The sequence below is a fragment of the Mus pahari genome, chromosome 5 (genome assembly GCF_900095145.1).
Source record: "Mus pahari chromosome 5, PAHARI_EIJ_v1.1, whole genome shotgun sequence".
NCBI classification, from domain to species: Eukaryota; Metazoa; Chordata; class Mammalia; order Rodentia; family Muridae; genus Mus; species Mus pahari.
Genome location: NC_034594.1, coordinates 28,592,772 through 28,603,408, shown reverse-complemented (window position 1 = coordinate 28,603,408; position 10,637 = coordinate 28,592,772). Strand labels below are relative to the sequence as shown.

The 10,637-nt window shown below is 38.8% G+C and overlaps 1 pseudogene; it reads left to right on the top strand.

Annotated features, from left to right (window-relative positions):
• The first annotated feature begins 3,144 nt into the window (after positions 1-3,144).
• On the top strand, positions 3,145-4,613 carry LOC110322562 (annotated as a pseudogene).
• The last annotated feature ends 6,024 nt before the right edge of the window (positions 4,614-10,637 follow it).

Sequence of the window (10,637 nt, the reverse complement as noted above, 5' to 3'; positions counted from 1 at the left end):
GACTCTGGAGAGTCCATCTTTCATCTCAGCTCCAACCTTTGTCTCTGTAACCCCTTCCATAGGTTTTTTTTCCCTATTCTAAGTAAGAATGAAGTATTCACACTTTGGTCTTCCTTCTTGATTTTCATGTGTTTTGCAAATTGTATCTTGGGTATTCTAAGTTTCTGGGCTAATATTCACTTCTCAGTGAGTGCATATCAAGTGACTTCTTTTGTGATTGGGTTACCTCACTCAGGATAATATCCTCCAGATACATCCATTTGCCCAAGAATTTCATAAATTCATTGTTTTTAATAGCTAAGAAGTACTCCACTGTGTACCACATTTTCTGAATCCATTCCTCTGTTGAGGAACATCTGGGTTTTTTCTAGCTTCTGGCTATTATAAATAAGGCTGCTATATAGCTGTCTCATGTGAGGCTATGCCAGTGCCTGGCAAATACAGAAGTGTATGCTCACCGTCATCTATTGGATGGAACACAGGGCCCCCAATGGAGGAGCTAGAGAAAGTACCCAAGGAGCTGAAGGGGTCTGCAACCCTATAGGTGCAACAACAATATGAACTAACTAGCAACCCAGAGCTTATGTCTCTAGCTGCATATGTAGCAGAAGATGGCATAGTTGGCCATCATTGGGAAGAGAGGCCCCTTGGTCTTACAAACTTTATATGCCCCAGTACAGGGGAACGCCAGAGCCAAGAAGTGGGGAATGGATATGGCACCCTGCAGATACAACATAGAGCACCAACATCCACAAGACTTAGGAAGGCACATGTGAGCCTGATTTCAATACTGTATTTTGAAAAGACTGAGGTTACAAGATTCTTGTCTTATTTCCTTGGAGAAGTGCTCAGAATTCTGCTTCCATGACTTCATTCTTGGACCACATTTGACAAGGAAATAGATACAGTTTTTCTAGACCCAACTGGTAAATAGCAGGACTCAGCAATAGTGACAACATGTACCAGACCTGCACAAGCTTAAAGTAAGCAGAATCTCAGCACAGATTTGGAAATGTGGAAGAGCAATCCCAGCACTGGCTGAAGAGATACTGATATTTGATAGTCACTAGGAGAGTGAAAAATCAGTTTGCTTTATTGATGTTATCCCGGGCATATAAAAAAAAAATCCATGTCCCATTCCCAGTATTAGTAGAGAAACACAAATAGATTCAACTGGGGGGAAAAAGGAAAGGGAGAAATTTTAGGAGGGTATAAATATGATTGTTGTATGAAATTCTCAAAGGATTATAGAAATATATTTCATAAAAGTATTTTATCAATCAATGAAAATTAGAAAATACTTCAACTTTCCTGGCTTGTGATATATATTTTATTATTAGGATCTAACACTTTCAATTATTAAAATCGTTATTTAAAATCCCTTACATATCTTTATAAATAGTGTCATTATTGATTTTTCTTGTGCTTTGTAAAAGGATGTTATACGCACTTGGTATTTCAGAATCAACAAATTCATACCACCACATTAATAGTTACAATGAAGTTCAAGCTGTTAAGATCATATTCATCGCCACATTCAATGATTTGTCTTGACCTGTTCATCAACTCCTTTTCTCAAACAGGAAAAAATAAAATGCCTAAACTTGGTTTGTACAATTATTGTATTATTTGCTATTTTAATTGGTTTACAAAATTATATCAATAAAAATTTTAGTCATCTAGACATCATTGTCTTTTTAGAAGAAATAAGACTTTCTTGAAGAAAGGATTAAATTAAAGGTATATAGGTAGCCTAGAGGCAAAGTCTAGTTCCCAGAGACGCCAAGAGTCTAAAACTCAAACCTGTCTTAAGTACAGTTTGTTTCATTTAGTTCTGGTGGGGTTTTCCTTACAGAATATGTGAGTAGACAAATATACTTGTTGCTCATGTTAGCATTTTAATTTCAACAAGTGCAATAGTTTATTAGGAAGGGTAAAGCCCATCTCTATGAAAGGGGAAAAGAGAGGGAAAAAAGCTGAAGAAAGTAGGAAGAGGAAGTAGCATAAACAGCATAAACAGAAAAATGAACCCTTATGGAAGACAATTAGTCTTACTAGTAACTTGAAATACATGGTACCTTTCATTCTTTAGTAGTTAAAGTAGACTCCATGACTGCTTTCCCCTTAGATGACTCACAGGCTGCATGGTAGTAACTGGCAAGAGCAACATGGTTCACACAGATGGCACTGTTATTCAGGTGACACGCGGCAGATGATTTTTTTCAGGACTGTTGGCAGAACAGATCCCTGTTCGGCTATGTGCCCTAGTATAGAAACCCAAGCATGTGGCTCTAATTGGAGGCTGCCAAGACACCATCTTGTGGTCTGCAGTATTATCCAGAAGTGACACAACTGCACTTACTATTGTTTCAGAGACAATTCTCCAAAACAGAGAGCAATTGTGACCACGTCAAACTTTTATATCTATGTATGCTTGCACATTACACTTATCATGTAGGTTAATTTTCATGTCATTTACTAAAGAAACAAAATACCAGTATATGTTTCTAATCCTTACCTGTGATTTTTTGTCATCTATTTTCTTTCATTGTCTTTAGTATAAAACATATCTGAGGATGAATGGCACGTTTGGGTTAATTCTAGCTAATATTCACATCTTAGACATTCAACTACAAGCATGCACGCACACACACACACACACACACACACACACACTATCTCAAGCTACTGAAAAATAGTTGTTATGAAGAGAGCAAAAGAAATAGAAAATAAGGACCTCAGACAAGTTACATAAGATTTGTAGATAATTCTATTTTGTAAAAATAAAAAACTTCAAACAAATTAATGCAATTTTTTATTTTTGGTTTTCATCCCTTTCATATTGTCTTGGCTTGTTTTATGTCAACATGACACAGCTAAAGACATCTGTGAGAAAGGAACCTCAAATGACAAAATGTCTATATAAAATCAAGCTGTGGGAAAGCCTACTGGGCATTTATTTAAGTAGTGGTTGATATGGGAGGGCCCAGTCCATTATGGATGGGATTCTTCACAGGCCGGTCGGTGGTCCTGGATTCTCCTTAAAAAGCAACCTGGATTGCCCTTTACTCTGAGGAAAGAACGCTGGGCAGAGAAAGGAGGCAGATACTTTGGTGTATTCAAATCGAAGTCAGAGGTGAAAAAATGCAGGGCAATAAAAGCTTTAATTGGAGAAGTAGAACCATACTCCAAGAAAGCACCATCAACATCACCACAGCAGCATCATCGTTGTCGTTATCATCAAGGTGGTCATCATCATCATCATCAGCAGCAGCAGCAGCAACAACAACAGCAGCCACCAATACCTACAAATGGACAGCAGGACAGCAGCCAGAATGAAGGTTTGACTATTGACCTAAAGAATTTTAGAAAACCAGGAGAGAAGACCTTCACAAAATGTAGCTGTTTCTTTGTGGGCAATCTTCCCCCTGGCATCACTGAGGAGGAAATGAGGAAACTTTGAGAAATACGGAAAAGCAGGTAAAGTTTCATTCATAAGGGATTTGGTTTTATTTGCTTGGACACATGAACCCTAGCAGGAAATTGCCAAAGTGGAGGTGGACAGTATGCCATTTTGTGGAAAGCAGCTGAGAGTGTGCTTTGCCTGTCATAGTATATCCCTTACAGTCTGCAACCTTGCTCAGCACATGTTCAACCAACTTCTGGAAAAAGTCTTTTCTGTTGTTGTCTAGGAGGAGAGGGCTGTAGTCACTGTAAATGACAGAGGAAGGCCATCTGGGGAATGTATTGTGTTCTCAGAGAAGCCATCTGCTCTAAAAGCTCTGGACAGAAGCAATGAAGGCTCGTTCTGACTAACCACATCTCATCACCATGTGACTGTGAAGTCTTTGATGAAGAGGGACTTCCAGAGAAGCTGATTATTAAAAACCAGCACATTCACAAGAAAAGAGAACAGACACAAAGATTTGCACACCCTGGGTCCTTTCAGTGTGAGTCTGCCATGCGCTGGAAGACACTAATTGAGATGGAGAAGCAACAGCAGGATCAAGTGGACAGGAACATCAAGGAGGCTCAGCTCAAGAGAAGCTGGAAATGAAGATGGCGGCAGCACACCGTGAGCACTGAGTTATGCTAACGAGGCAGAATTTGATGAGATGTCAAGAAGAGTTTCTGAGAATGGAGGAGCTGCGTAACCAAGAACTTCAGAAATCAAAGCAGCTAGAACTCAGCCAGGAAGAGAAACTCAGACGCCACAAGGAAGAGATGCTGCTGGAGACAAAAAAAAAAAAAAAAAAAAAAAAAGAAAAAGAAAAAGAAAAAGAAAAAGAAATAGTGCTATGACAGCTGGAAGGATTCAAGGGAACATTCCCTGATGTAAGGGGACAAGAAATAAGGATGGACCAAATGGCTATGAGAGGGACTATGAGCATGAACAGTAGAGGGGTCATGCCCCATGCTCCTGTTCCAACTGGTACTCCAGGACTTGCCACTATGAAACTAGATGGAACCCGGGAATTGATAACCACCATCTGAACCTTTCTGCCAATCTGCTAAAATGGAAAGAACTGAAGCAATTGGTGGACCTCCTCCTACTACATTCAACCGTCCAGCTCCAAGCTGAATTTGCTCCAAATAAATGCCACCTATATTAGAAATAAAGTTGCAGTGTCTAGTTTCCTACAGGACTAACAGGAGGGCCTCTTTGGGGGCCAGCCAGAATTCTACCCTGGAAAAGTGTTAGGGTCTCTTCTTAACAGGTATGTCTTCCCTCGTTACATCACTCTAGGGAGTATGCCGGGAGGCAGAGAGCAAGCAAAGGGTGGTATCGAACAAATCAAAGTCTGTGGAAAAATGCGTTATCATCTCTCTCTTGGTACATTCCTGAAGTATATTGATTTTTGAGGGCCTGGGGAATATAAGAAAATGGACTCAGAGCTTTATTAATCTAATCATTCCTTTTCCTTTCTTTATCTTTTTCTTTCTTTTTCATTTCTTTCCTTCTTCCTTCCTTTCTTTCTCCTCTCTCTGTCTCCCTTCCCCTCTCTCCAATGTGCTTTAATTACTTTTTCATCTTTAGTCCCCTCAACCCCAGTGACACTGCCATATATATCACAAAACCCAAATGTCCTCCAAAGACCTAGCCCCATTCCTACATTCACTCCCAGGTGAGGATTCAGACAAATGCCCACAAAGTTTACTGCATACATACAGTTCTGTTATTTCTCATATTTGACCCCTTCATGTTCTGAGGAAGACATTTTCTCTTAGAAGCTTTTATTTTAGTATATCTTTAAAATACCTAGTGTTAACTTGTCTCCATCGTTTTCTTGGGTAAGGACTACATTTTGGGGGCTCTGTTGTTGCTGTTGACAGCTTTTCTTGATAACCCTATTACAGTCTTGGGAAGAGGGATGCTGTGTGTTGAAGGTCTGACAGTAGCACTTAGTCTTGGCTATCTTAGGTTTTTACACTGTGCATTTTTTATTAGTGTATTATGATTTGTTCCCGATACTTTCAATTTGTAATTTTTCTAAGAAATAAGGAAATGAAGCAGTAATGAAGCAACACTTTGTTAAAAAAATCATTTAATGTCTTTTCAAAAAAAAAAAAAAAAGGAAGGCTGAACAAGTCATGAGAAGCAATCCAGTAAGCAGATTTCTTCCATGGCCTTTGCATCAGTTCATGCTTCCTGGTCTGTGCCTGATTGAGTTCTTGTCCTGATTTTCTCAGTGATGAATGAAAACAAATATGATATTAATATAAACATATTCAACACATATGATTATGAATTAAGTTTTGCTACATCTCCTAACAGATTTAATAGTCCCAAAGCAAAGCAATTTTGGAAATTAATTTAAAATGTCTTAGTACTCAAAGGGAAGTGTTAATTACACTTACTGTGTTGGAAATTGGTGTGCTTTCTTCTGACATTCACTGTCAAAGATACCCATAAGGCAAATAGCAGTTAATAACTCTCATATATTGTAGAGCAATTTTCAAGATTAAATTGTTTTCAACTATGAAATGATGCTCATTAAGAATGCAGTCCAATATTGTAAAAGTATAGATACGCAAAGATGTGGACATATCTAAGATATGACAGAAAGTAATTCCATCCTAGGCAGGATACTTATTTTAATAAGTTCAAAGATTATTGTTTGGGGAAGGGGTTGCAAATCTTATGCGGTTCCACTGAGTTAAATTTCCATTAGCGATTCTATTTTGAAATATTCTTGTAACTTTCATTTAAGGGTTTGTCTTAGATCAGTTGGAGTTCTCTTGAGTAAGCAATGTGTGTGCTGGAATTTAGGAACCTAGTGAGTAAGCTCTGTTATTTTAATTTTTCCTCAAATTAACACTAATAATCTTTTAATATTGGCTCCCATGATAAATATTAGTTCCTGATTTGGCCACATCGAATTTGTGAGATTTTTGCTCTACAAGTCAGAGTTGGGGAACAAAGCTTTGAACAAATGCATTTACATATCTCTGTTCTCTCATTTGCACAGCATTTCATGCTTGATATTCAAAACACTCAGTATTAAACCTTGTAATTACATCACCAAGTACAGCAAAGGTCTAGTCATGAGCTAAATGTCACAATACATGACTATGAGGGCAGCCCGTTGTGACTACAGCTACGCTGCAATTGTACTGTAGGAAACTTCACCTTTCCAATGTTCAACTGTGCTGATTACATATCAGCAGTCATGCATTTAGTGTTATTTTTCACCCAGATACATTTTTTATTCTCCTAATCACCTTGGTGCTGATCTGGATCATCTATATTCATGACCCCAGTGCACTCTGGCGTTTTCCCCAGGTACATTATAATTATTTTTACAGCACTTATAGTATCTGGTCCATTTTCATGACAGTCTATAATTCAATAAATAAATACTGAAAATCATACAAATCTTATCACAGTATTTCAATAATGATACAAATGATTATAGTGCATTTTATTTTTTAAATTAATTTATTTAAATCAACACTGCTCCCACTCCTGGTCTCCCCATTAAAGAGGCCCTCCCCCATCCTTTCTCCCTCTATCTTCTGAGAGGGTGCCTCCCACCTACTGGGTATCCACCCACTCTGGCACATCAAGTCTCTGCCAGACTAGGTGAATGCTCACCATCTTAGACTAGACAAAGCAGCCCTGTTAGAGAATGGATACCATAGTCAGTCTATATCTTTAGGGAGAGCCTCTGCTCCAGCTGATGGGAGCTCACATGGAGACTGAACTGAATTCCTGCTTCATATGTTCAGAAAGCTTCCTTCAAGACTGTGTGTGTTCTTTCTTTGGTGGTTCAGTCTATGAGAGCTTCCAGAGGTCCAGGTTAGTTGATTCTGTTGGTTGTCCTGTGGGTTTGACAGCCCCTTAAGAGCCTTCAATCATTTCCCCCAACTCTTGCAAAAGCATCTCCAATCTCCAGGTTTGACTGAGGCTATCTGTGTCCATTTCAGTCACCTGGGTAGAGCCTGTCATAAACCATTAGGCTAGGCTCCTGTCTGGAAGCATAACAGAGTATCAGTAATAGTGTCAGAGACTGACCCTTGCCCATTGGATGGGTTTCAAATTGGGCTGGCTATTTGTTGGCTATTCCTTTAGTGTCTTTCCCATTCTATCCTTGCATTTCTTTTTAGACAGGATAAATTTGAGGTCAAAAGTTTTGTGGGGGCAATGGTGTCCTTATCCCTCAACCAGGGGTCCTGCCTGAGTATAGAAGTTGACCTCTTCAGGTTCTATGTCTCACAGTTAGGCATCTAAACTAAGGTCAGCCACATTGATTCCTGGGAGCCTCCCCCATTTCAGCTCTCTGGGGCTTCCTAGAGATTTCCCCATCCCCCCATGCCCAGCAGCTACAGATTTCCATTCCCTCTGCTGTCCCTCTCACCTTCTTTCCTGTCTCTCTCCACACCTGATACTGACATAGCCCCCTATTCCACTCCACATCTTGTTCTTACCTAGCTCCCTCCTCTCTCTCTGCCTCCTATGACTATTTTATCCCCTCTTCTAAGTGTGATTCGTGCATCCTTTCTTGGGCCTTTCTTCTAGTTTAAATTCTTTTCATCTGTGGGCTATTGCAAGGGTATTCTGTATTTTATGGCTTTTATACACTTATCAGTCAGTATGTACCATGCATATCCTTTTTGATCTGGGTAACCTCACTCAGGATGATATTTTCTAGTTCCATCCATTTACTAGCAAAATTTGTGATGTCCTTGTTTTTAACAGCCGAATAGTAATCCATCATGTGAATGGGCCACATTTCTGTATCTGTTGTTTGCCTGAGGGACATCTTGATTGTGTCCAGCTTCTAGCTATGACAAATAAAGCTCCTATGAACATGTCCTTGTTGTATAGTAGAGCATCCTTTGGGTATATGGCAAGGAGCAGGAGATTAGTTGGATCTTCAGGTAGAGCTATTTCCAATTTTCTGAGAAACTACCAGACTGATTTTCAAAGTAGATACACAAATTTGCATTCCCACCAGCAACGAAGGAGTGTCCCCTTTTCTCCATATCCTCATCAGCATGTGCTGTTACTTGGATTTTTGATCTGAGCCATTCTGATTGGTGTAAAGTGAAATCTCAGTATTGTTTTGATTTGTATTTCCCTCATGACTAAAGATGGTGAACATTCCTTTAAGTGCTTCTTGTCAATTCAAGATGCCTCTGTAGAGAATTTTCTGTTTCTTTTTTTTTAATTTATTTATTATTATTTTCTTTATTTACATTTCAAATGCTATCCCGAAAGTTCCCTATACCCCACCCCCGCCCCTGCTCCCCTACCCACCCACTCCCACTACTTGGCCCTGGTCTTTCCCTGTGCTGGGTCATATAAAGTTTACAAGACCAAGGGGCCTCTCTTCCCAATGATGGCNGATTAGGCCATCTTCTGCTACATATGCAGCTAGAGACNCGNGCTCAGGGGGTACTGGTTAGTTCATATTGTTGTTGCACCTACAGGGTTGCAGTCCCCTACAACTCCTTGGGTACTTTCTCTAGCTCCTCCATTGGGGGCCCTGTATTCCATTCAATAGCTGACTGTGAGCATCCACTTCTGTGTTTGCCAGGAACTGGCATAGCCTCACAAGAGGTGCTGTACCCCATATTTTGATTGGGTTATTTGTTTGTTTGCTTATTTTGGAGTCTATCTTGAGTTCTTCATATATTTTGGATATTATCCCTCTGTTGCAGGGTTAGTGAAGATCTTTTCCCAATCTGTAGGCTGCTGTTTTGGTCACATGACAGTTTCCTTTGCCTTACAGAAGCTTTTCAGTTTCAAGTAGTTCCATTTATCAATTGTAGGTCATATATCCTCAGCCATGGTGTTCATTTCAGGATGTGTTCAAGGTTATTTACCATTTCATAATCCATTAGATTCAGTGTATTTGATTTTCTGTTGAGATTCTTGGTCAACTTGGACATGAGCTTTGTACAGAATGGTAAATATGGATCAATTTGCATTCTCCCATAGGCAGACTGGCAGTTAGACGAGCATATGGTTTGGGCTTCTAGGTCAAAAAGCAAGTGTCTATACGTGTGTTGGTTTATTTCTTGGGTTTTGATCCTATTGTATTAATTCACTTGTCTGTTTCTATACCAATACCTTGTGGTTTTTTATCACTTTTACTTTTTAGTACAGCTTGAGGTCCATAGGTGTCCATAGGTGTGGGGGCTTATTTCTGGGGGGTTGACCCTATTCTATTGATTCACTTGTCTGTTTCGATGCCAATACCTAGTGGTTTTTAACACTATTGCTTTTTAATATAGCCTGAGGTCAGGGATGGTGGTTCCTCCATCCTTTCATTGTTCTGGATTGTTTTGTCCTGGAATTTTTTTCCTTTTTTTGGTTTGTTTTTTCCATGTGAAGCAGAGAATTGTTCTTTCAAGGTCTGTAAAATTGTTTTGGACTTTGATGGGAGTTGCATTGAATCTGCAGATTCCTTTTGTTAAGATGGTCATTTTTACTCCCTTAATACTACAAGTCCCTGAGTATAGTATATCTTTCCATCATCTGAGGTCTTCTTCAATTTCTTTTTTCATGCACTTGAAGTTCTTCTCAAACAGGTCTTTCACTTGCTTGGTTAGAGTTGCACCAAGATATGTTATACTACTTTTGGCTGTTGTGAAGAATGTTTTTCCTTAATTTATTTCTGTGTATATAGGAAAACAATTTATTTGTTTGAGTTAATTTTATATCCAGACACTTTGCTGAAGTTGTTTATCAGCTATAGGAGTTTTCTAGTAGAATTTTGGGGATTATTTATATATACTATCATATTATCCTTGAATAGTGATATGTTGACTTATTCTTTTCCAATTTGTATCCCTTTGATATAATTTTTCTGTCTTATTGTTCTACCTAGAACTTCAAGTAATATATTACATAGATAGGAAGAGAGTGGGCAGCTTTGTCTTCTCCATGATTTTCATGGGATTGCATTAAGTTTCTCTCCATTTAATTTGATGTTGGCTATTGGCTTACTCAATATTGCTTTTATTGTGTTTAGGTATGTGTCTTGAATCCCTCAGCTCTTCAAGATTTTTCAAAATGATGTTTTGGTAGGTTTTGTCAAAGGATTTTTCAGAAACTAATGAGATAATAATGTGATTTTTTTCAGTCTGTTTACTTAATGGATTATGTTAATGGATATTTTGAAACATCC